The following is a 10,232-nucleotide window of genomic DNA, read 5'->3' as shown; positions in this document are numbered from 1 at the left end:
ATACTCACATCCAATTAGTTCCGTACCAGAAAATTCAATATTATTATATCCTCCTTAATTAATACAAGATTACAAGTACATTGCATTGACAAGCCCATCGTTTTCTCGTGCGTTCCTCGCGATCCCATATGCCCAAAAGACTAAGAATGTAACAAAAACGTGGGATAAGAAATAAGAACTGTGTGGTTGAGGTTCCATTTATTTATTTTATAAAAGACGAATAATTATTAGATTGTCCATTTAGCCTTATTAGGTTTATCACCACTCATACCAGGCCATAGTCTATACTCCATACAATGCTTATCGTCCTATCATAACAATATTTTTGAAGGAAAATTAATCAATCCTTTCATTTCTAAAAGATTGTCTAATTGCAAATTATCGGGTCAAATGTTTTAGTCTTTGACCATGGATTCACTTTATTTATAGAAATTAATATAGTAATGTGTATAAAAATACAGATATATTTTTAGTGTTTAAGACACTTCTTAGCCTAGGGATTGCCAAAAAAAAAAGCCTCTAAGGGACTAGAAAAATACACTAGCTAGGAAGACATGATGATCTACGTCATGGTTTGTTTTGTACTGTTATGCAAGATAGACAGAGGTCTAGATTAAAAAAAAAAAAAAAAAAAAAAAAAAAAACTTTGAATCATTAGCATAAAAATATATATATATGCATGATCATCAGGGGCGGAGCCATTGGGGGCTGGTGGAAGCTCGACCCCCCGTGGCCCAACTGGTGATATATGTAATATATAATATGGCCCCTTTAGAATAACTAATAAATAGCTAATATTTGTCCTACATATCATGATGTTAGTGATATCCCAGTAGGTTTGTAAGAGTTAGGGTCTGTTCTCTTACGTTGAAATTCAGTTTATTTCAGTTCAGTTCAGTTCAACCCAGCTCTTAATTTCCTTCTCTTATAAAATATTCATTTCAGTTAGTTCAGTTCAATTCAATCAATGAGAACAGACCCTTATTCATGGTAACTTGGCGAGAGAGAGGAGAGAGAGGTCTCAGGTTTGATTCTCCACTTTTGAGTTTTTTTTTTTTTTTTTTCTTTGATAACTTTATCGTTTCTTGACCCCATAAATTTTTATTCCTGGTTTCGCCCCTAATGATCATACATTCATTTATATAGTACATATAGAAGTAACTATGGCACTTGGCCACTTGTTACATTATTCAGCACAACTGCTATATATTAAGTAGCTTAATTAATTAACCCATCTTAGGAGGACGAACAACGAGTCCATTACAATCGACCCAAACCCAAACTTGATCACACATTCACACCTAAAATTTTCAATAACAGCAGTTCCATCTGGTAAAACTGTTGCTTCAATCACATTTGGATTCTCTTTCTTTATATAATTTCAGCAGCTTCTTTCCCATTTTCTCCAACCAATTCAGGCCACACATTTTTCCCTACAAAATTACATCTAATAAACATCGTTACATTAATGTTCATCAACAATATTGTACCTACGTATATTAATTTGAAATAAAATTTTGCAAATTTGAATTATATATCGATAGATCGAAAAGTTGGATTATTACCTGGGCATTCTAAAGACATCTTTCTCGATCTAATTATATTTTCTTCTTTGATAATTTGTTAGTATCCTTTTTTAATGAAATTCTCGAGTTTAATCAAGATGGTATATATAGACTTGATTATGCGCATGGATAATGCAAGATAAAGTAGCGAAGAGTAAAGGAAATGATGATGTGTTGCCTTAATTAGCTGCCATTGTCAAAGTTTGATCATAATTTTTTTAGGTCAACGATCTTACGTACGTACTTGCTGTTTAACCACTTGAGCTAGCTCACATTCTCAAAATCATGATAATTTTAAAAACTGGTAAAAGAAAAGTGGAAGCACCTTTATCTTGTTTACCGTTTTTGGGTTAGGTTTTATTAGTTAGTTTAAGTTATTCAAAATTGTCACTACCTTAATATTCCTCAACATCAGTGTCAAAAAAAAAAAAAAAAAAAAAAAAATATTCCTCAACATCCTAGCATATCACAATAATATCCAATCTTAGCATATAATCTGCAATACCCCCTCAAGTTGGAGCATACGGCCGATGGGTCACAAATGTCCAACTTGCGAAGTAAGAAATCAAACTTGGCTTTCACCAAAGATTGGTAAAGATGTCGGCCAACTAAACTTTTGTGGTTACACATGAAGGTTTGATAGTGTCGGCTGTAATTGCATCTCTGACGAAATGACAGTCTGCCTCAAATGATTTGTTCGTTCATGAAAAGTAGGATCCTGAGCAATATATATTACAGATTGACTATCACAATATTATATCCTAGCATATATCCAATAGAATTCGATACCAATTGAAATAGGTGACATGCACAAAATGAAGTGGAAAAAAAGTAAAAAATATAAAATAAGGGTCTGTTCATATTTTCTTAATTTCAGTTCAGTTCACGTTTACTTAATTTCAGTTCAGTTCAGTTCAGCTCTGTTCACATTTACTTAATTTCAGTTCAGTTTACGTTTACTTAATTTCAGTTCAGTTCAGTTCAGCTCTGTTCACATTTACTTAATTTCAGTTCAGTTCACATTTACTTAATTTCAGTTCAGTTCAGTTCAGCTCTTAATTTCCCTCTCTCATAAAATATTCATTTTAGCTCAGTTCAGTTCAGCTCCAATCAATTCAGTTCATTTCAGTGCAGCTCCAATCAGTTCAGTTCAGTTCAATTCAGTAAATGTGAACAGGCCCTAAATAAATGTTAGATCAACCCAAATTTAGAACATTAATACTAATAATGCGAAAAAAATTTCACACCTCACCCATATATAAGGTCTCGAGATATTTATTTGATATATATTGTATTACATAAGTGTAGAAAGTGAAAACCTCGAGATATTTATTTTATACGGAGTACTATAGTACAACATAAGTTAAAAGGGGTAAGCCTAGCCTCCAAGCTAGGTCAAGTACGTATTTGGTAGCGAAGAGCTTAACCAATTACAGGAGTACGGACCACAACATCCTTTGAATCGACTGCAACCCTAACACGATCACACCTAAAATCAGTTGTAGCAGGACTTCCATCTAGTAAAACGCTTGCTTTAACGTTGGGATTCTCCTTTTCAATCGTTTTTGCTGCCTCATGCCCATTTTTTCCTACTAGTTCTGGCCACGACTCTTTCCCTACATACGAAATAGATGCATGTATGAATTTTATATTCGGTGCATGAAGTATTTATTACAATAATTAATAATAGATCGAAGAATAGATGAAATACAACGAAATAAATACAACGAAGTATGAAATAACTAGAAGTTGTCTGCATTACCTTGGCATTGAAGTGATGACATTTTCTCTAGCTCGTTATATACCTAGATTTCTTCTCTTGAAAAATGTTCTTGGACAATTTAGCTTGATGAGTTCTAGGGTTGTAGGTAGTACATATATTTATAGTTGAGAAAAGCTACCTTTGTCAAATCAAACTTTGATTTAGAATATTTTGTATAGTGCGAATGTTATATTTAAAGTTATTTTTATATTCTTAGATGCCAAATGTTTTTTTTTTATTTTTTTATTTTTTTTAAATGGTAGGCTCTATCGGATAAAAGTCTTTACCTTACAAGTCATTCCAACCCAAGTTTGACAAGAACAAGACCCCTTAGGCCTTAGAAGTGGGGGGAACTCCCCCCAAGTTTCTTCTTATAGAGATTATTCCAAAATCCATATATATACTTCTATACTATATACTAAAGTAATCACTGAAGAGTCTTTCGAAAAAAGTAATCACCGAAAAGAACATACACTTTAATAGTAATTTTTTTTTACATATATAACACATAAAAATTTTAAGGCTAGACATTAAATAGATTTAAATTTCAAAAAAAAAAAAAAAATGTTATACAAGTCATTTAATTTCAATTAATTTCATTTTAATTGACTATTTTTATTATTTTTATTATTAATATATCTTGTTATTATAAATTCGTACATAATAAACAATTCTTATCACTGGACCACTTGTAATTAGTTAGATGCCAAGGTGATTAGGGGAGCTAAAATGTCGTCTGTGCAGATCCGATAAGCTTTTCGATGAATTAGATACTCCAATTATAAATTTGTAATGGGTTATCCAATGTGGTTTTGGTCCACTTTGGAATCATATGCTCCATTTATTGACTTTATTTTATTAATTAATATACACATCTATTTCCAAATAAAAGAATTTTATTTATCATATTTCACAATCACACATACTCAGATTTGTACTACATGCTACATATATACCCGTACACATTCATTTATTTGGTACTTATATAATTTGATGTGTCCATATTATTCGAATGATTCATGGCATTGCTTAACCTGCCGTTGGAGGACTAGTAACGTTACCATCCGAATCAACAAATACAAAAACCCGATAACAATTGAAGTTAAGTGGCCTCCATCCTTTATCCCAAACAATGGGATCGACAAGAGGATTCTCTTGCTTAATTATTTCAGCTGCTTCTTCTCCATTCTTTCCAACCAATTCCGGCCAGCTTAGCTTCCCTGCAAAATCATATAATTCGTCATCATGGAGAATACGTAAGGACTCGATCCAATCTCTAGATATTTGTACCTATACAGTGAAGATCAAAACAAGTTTTATCCCTCTAGAAAATTACATACGTTATGTTATGTAACTACGTTCCTCTTCAATTTATTCCTATCATCATGTGACATGAAGGCGTACATAATTTTCATATACAAGATAACTATTATATCGTAATGAATATAACGTGCAATTAAATTAAGTCTAGTATAAATCTTACCAGGCGGGCAAAAATAATCAAATTCCATTTTTTTCTCTTTGTCTAGTTGATGTTTTGTTGGTAAATTGTTTGATTGCTTGTGTTGGTACAACGATGAAAACAGTGGAATTTATAGACGAGTCACATTTCATTAGTTTCGTACCAGAAAATTCAAAATTGTTATATGCTTCTTAATACATTGCATTAACAAGGCCATCGTTTTCTCGTGCGTTCCTCGCGATCCCATGCCCAAAAATTAAAAATGTAGCATAAACGTGGGATAAGAACTGTATGGTTGAGGTGGCGAGTATGTTTATTTATTCTGTATTATAAACGATAAATGATAGTTTATTTTTTTTTGACAATGGACAAATAATAATTACTCTATCTATTTAGCCTTATTAGGTTTATCACCACTCATACAATAGTCCATATCATGCTCGTCATCTTATTATAACAATTTTTTGGTGGAAAATTCGTCAATCCTTTCATTTCTGAAAGATTGCTTAATTGAAAATTATCGAAATTTTGAACCTTTAATTTGACCATAGATTTCACTTTATTTACAGAATATAGAATTAATATAGTAGCATTTTTACAATTTAAGACACGTCTTATGTATGGACTGAAAAAATACACTGGCTTAATAGGAAGACATGATAATTAATCTACGTTGTGGTTTGTTATTTTATGCAAGATAGATAGAGGTCTAGATGTATAAAAACACAATGGAAACTTTGAATCATTAGTAAAATAATGTATGATCATACATTCATATAGTACATATAGTACATTATTATTCAGCACAACTGCATGCTATACATTAAGTAGCTTAGTTAATTAATAATTAACCCGTCATAGGAGGACGAACAACGAGTCCATTACAATCGACCCAAACCCAAACCCGATCACACCTAAAATTTTCAATAACAGCAGTTCCATCTGGTAAAACTGTTGCTTCAATCACATTTGGATTTTCTTTCTTTATAATTTCAGCAGCTTCCTTCCCATTTTCTCCAACTAATTCAGGCCACACATTTTTCCCTACAAAATTACATGTACTACGTATTAAACATCGTTACATAATTGTTCATTAACAATATTGTACGTACGTAAAACATTTGAAACAAATTTGGATTATGAATTGATCAATCGAAAAGTTGGATTATTACCTGGGCATTCAGAAGACATCTTTCTCGATCTAATTATATTTTCTTCTTTGATTATATGTTAGTATCCTTGCTTAATTAATTTCTCGAGTTTAATTAAGACGGTATATATAGACTTGATTATGCGCATGGATAATGCAAAATAAAGTTGCGTGGAGTAAAGGAAATGATGATGTGCTGCCTTAATTAGCAGCCATTGTCAAAGTTTGAATCATAAATTTTTTGGTCAACGATCTTACGTACTAATTGCTTTAATTTAATCATCGATCTATTTATATTACCAACTATGGTATATACAAATGATTTATTAAGTTGATTTGTTATTGATTTTAATTGATTTATCATTGAAGATTTTGATTAATCTGTTTATTTTTAAATAAAAGTTATGAGGGACATGTTGAAAAATTTGCGTAAAATAAAGGAAGCAATGTGCTAGCTCGCCCTAGCTGGCATTGTCAAAGTTTGAATTAGACATTTCTTTAATTTGGTCAACTATCATACGTGATTATTGTTTATGTTAAACCATCTATTATCCTAAAACAAATTGAAGTTGAAGATGAGAGACGGAGAAAAGGTGCATATTGTAATTAAATTCAAGTTGAAGGTGATAAGCTATCTTAGCTTCATAAAAGAGTACAACTAGCAGCCCTTCAATGCGGCATTCAAAACATTCAAATTAATTGTGATAATCTTCTAGTGATCAACACTATAAAAGGCATTTGGACAGTCTCTTTGCATATCGAGCATGTTATTGAAGGCACTTATTCTCTTCTCACTCGGTTTCGAAGTTGGCAAATTACGCAGCAAATTGGATTATTAATGTCGGTCATTTAGTTTCTGATAATATGGATATTGATGTTTGTAATAATTCTAGTTTGTTTTCTATTCTTTCGACAGATACATTAGGAATACCCCTCGTGAGGAGGACTTCGTATGTAATTATTTTTTTTATCTTACCACTTAAAATAAAAATATAGTTATTAAATCAACATAATTAAAAAAAAAAAATACAAATCAAAGTCACTAAAGTTTTTGTTACATAGAAGCCTCAAAGCATTATTAAACTAATATTATTATTTGGATAACTTTATTGTACATAATTATTTTGTTGTCATCATTCTGTAGCACAAAATGATTAAAATTTAAAAGGATACCATCATCAATAATCGTAACATCAACTTAAATTAGTACATACACGATATAATATTGCATATGTTACAGGGTACAAAGTATTTATTTTAGGCAACGACGACATTAAACAAGTTAACCGATCATAGGAGGACTAACCACATTGCCATGACAATCAACAACAATCCAAACTCGATCACACCTGAAGTTAAGGATAACCGGTGTTCCTTCTTTTATAATGGTAGTCTGAGTAACATTGTGATTCTCTTCCCTTATAATTTCAGCAGCTTCCTCCCCATTTTTCCCAACTAGTTCTGGCCACACATACTTCCCTATAAATATTAAAAACAATAAAATTACAAATTATTACTTATTAATGTATGTATCAACAATATAACATTTTTATAATGAAATTATTGAATATAAAGTGTAAAAATTTTGCAAGTTTAGATAAACTGAAAGGAAAAATTGTGAATAATTCACCTTTGCCTTATATATCCGTCCAAAATAATATCACCTTTCGATTATTTTTTAATAATCTGATCTTTGACATGAATCCACTCAAAATGGTCCCAACCGGCCATGTAACTTGTTATAAAAAGTGACTTGACATTTGTCAGTGACTTTTCGAAAAATAAAAAATAAAAAATTAAAAAAAAAAGTTAAATTCTTTCAAAGAAAAAATAAATAATAAAATTAATTATTTAATAAACCACCTCCAGCCCAAGCCTTCCCCGCTGCCCCTGACCCCTTGCCCTGTGGCTCCGGCCACCTAGACCCCTAATCTCGGCGGCGCGTATGAACCCCTCCCCTGAACCACTGACCCGTCTCCTCTGATCGATCCCTCACGAAACCCAGGCGATGTCTAAAGCACTCCCGGTGAGCCATAAAATCATCCTTGCCCAACCCCGGCCCTTGCCTGCCCAACAACGCCGTCTCGATTTCAGCCCCACTCTTGGCAACGTTTTTCGCCCCGTCGATTAACGACAACTTCAAGGAGTTGATCTAGGGTTGGGGAATGGCGGGTGCTTGTTGGGGATGCCAATTTTTTTCTTTTTTTTTTTTTTTAATTATGTTTTTCTTTTTCTTAGAGAAAAAGATGAATCACGTGGTGACACATGTACTTTAAAACCAAAAAGTAAAAAAAAAAAAAAAAAAAAAAATCTGTTTAATAGGTTACTGGTTACCTGAGACCATTTTGAGCGGATTGATATCAAAGGTTGGATTATTAAAAAATAATCGAAAGGTGAGATTATTCTAAACAATTTTTCCAAAACTAAAACTCAATCACAATGAAGCTACCAATTCCGGCCAGTTTAGCTTCCCTGCAAAATCGCATAATTAGTCATGATGGAGAATAAGTAAAGACTCAATCCCATCTCTAGATATTTACACATATAGAGTGAAGATAGATCAAAACGTCATGTTATGCAACTTTCCTTTTTAATTTATTCCCAACATGTAGGCGTACATAATTATCATATACTAAGTACAAGCTAAGGAATAGTATATCATTATAATATATATTACATGCAATTAAATTAAGTTTAGTATAAATCTTACCAGGCGGGCAAAAACTATCAGATTCCATTTTTTTTTTCTCTTTCTGTAGTTGATGTTTTGTTGGTAAATTATTTGATTGCTTGTGTTGGTACAACGATGAAAACAGTGGAATTTATAGGCGAGTCACATTTCATTAGTTCAGTACTAGAAAATTCAAAATTGTTATCTGCTTCTTAATACAAGATTACAAATTTACAAGCACATTGCATTGATAAGGCCATCGTTTTCTCGTCCGTTCCTCGTGATCCCATGCCAATAAAATTAAAAATAGCATAAACGTGGGATAAGAATTGTGTGGTTAAGGTGGGGAGTATGTTTATTTATTTTATAATAAAGGACGAATAATAATTACATTGTCCGTTTAGCCTTATCTTAGGTTTATTATCACCATTTGTCAATCCGGACATTATTCTAAAGACATATTTTTCGATCTAATTTAATGTTCTTTTAATCTTCATTAATTTGATAATTTGTGAGTAACCTTGCTTAGTTTAATTCTCGAGCTTAATCAAGTCGGTATATCTAGAGTTGATTATGTACATGGATAATGCAATTATGGTTGCTTGGAGTAAAGGAAATGATGATGTGCTGCCTTATTTAGCTGCCATTGTCAAAGTTTGAATTAGACACTTCTTTGGTCAACTATCTTATGTATTTGATGTTTTTATTAAACGATCTATATATTATCCAATAACCAACTTACTGTATATTGGATATATAATTATTTACAAATGATTGGTTAAGTAAATCACCTCACAATAGCCGGCTTTGCCGCATCTCTATTCTCAGTAAAGTATGTTTTTTTTTTTCGATCCTTGAGAATTGACTATTGAGATGCGGCAATTGTGAAGTGATTTCCTATATTGCTATTAGGGTGCTTATCGAACAAGTCGATTACGAGCTGAGGGGTGCTCGACTCAACTCGAAATTTTTTTAGATGTGCTCAATTCGTGCTTGTTAAAGTTTTGAGCAAATAAAACCCGCTTGACTCATGCTCGTTAAAGTTTCGAGTCGAGTAGCTCACGATCTGCTCGTTAAAATTTTTGTCCTTCTATTATTTATGCCTTTATTTATTTATTTGTTCAATTCATGTTGTTTTCCTTATTATATATTGATACTATTAAACATTTACTCTTTTTTTTTTATGATATAAATTAAGACTTAATAAGTGTCAAATTTGTTTAAAGATAGTAACTTTAATTGCAAATTCTATATTAATATTATATTATCGAGTTGCTCACGAGCTTATCGAGTCTTGTTAGAGCTTGCTCAACTCGTGCTCGTTAACATCTTGAGTCGAGTCGAATTTGAGTCGAGTTTTGACCGAACGTTGACCGAGTCGAGTACGAGTTGCTCGCGAGCTGCTCAACTCAATTAGCACCCCTAATATTTGCAATGCAATACATAAATTCCTCTCGAAGGGTTCAATATAAGACCAAAACGTATCTTCATATGGGTATATATTTAGCTACAAGCTACTTGTTTAATTAGTCAATTAAATTATACAAAGTATATCGTGGTGGTATCTACAATAATGGATATCCTAGCTAGTAGTATTGAGTTTGGCTAAAATCATTAATTTT

The 10,232-nt window shown here is 32.1% G+C and overlaps 1 long non-coding RNA gene across 1 annotated transcript; it reads right to left on the bottom strand.

Moving 5' to 3' along the window:
* Window positions 1-7,014: 7,014 nt before the first annotated feature.
* LOC145591168 (uncharacterized) lies at window positions 7,015-8,723 on the bottom strand. Its single transcript, XR_014102257.1, has 3 exons — window positions 8,650-8,723; window positions 7,570-8,411; window positions 7,015-7,418 (listed from the first exon to the last, which is right to left on the bottom strand). It is a non-coding gene; the product is annotated as an uncharacterized LOC145591168 (long non-coding RNA).
* Between the last annotated feature and the right edge of the window lie 1,509 nt (window positions 8,724-10,232).

Source organism: Chenopodium album, chromosome 2 (genome assembly GCF_948465745.1).
Source record: "Chenopodium album chromosome 2, dcCheAlbu1.1, whole genome shotgun sequence".
Taxonomy (NCBI): Eukaryota; Viridiplantae; Streptophyta; class Magnoliopsida; order Caryophyllales; family Amaranthaceae; genus Chenopodium; species Chenopodium album.
This window is presented reverse-complemented; position numbering and strand designations above follow the sequence as displayed.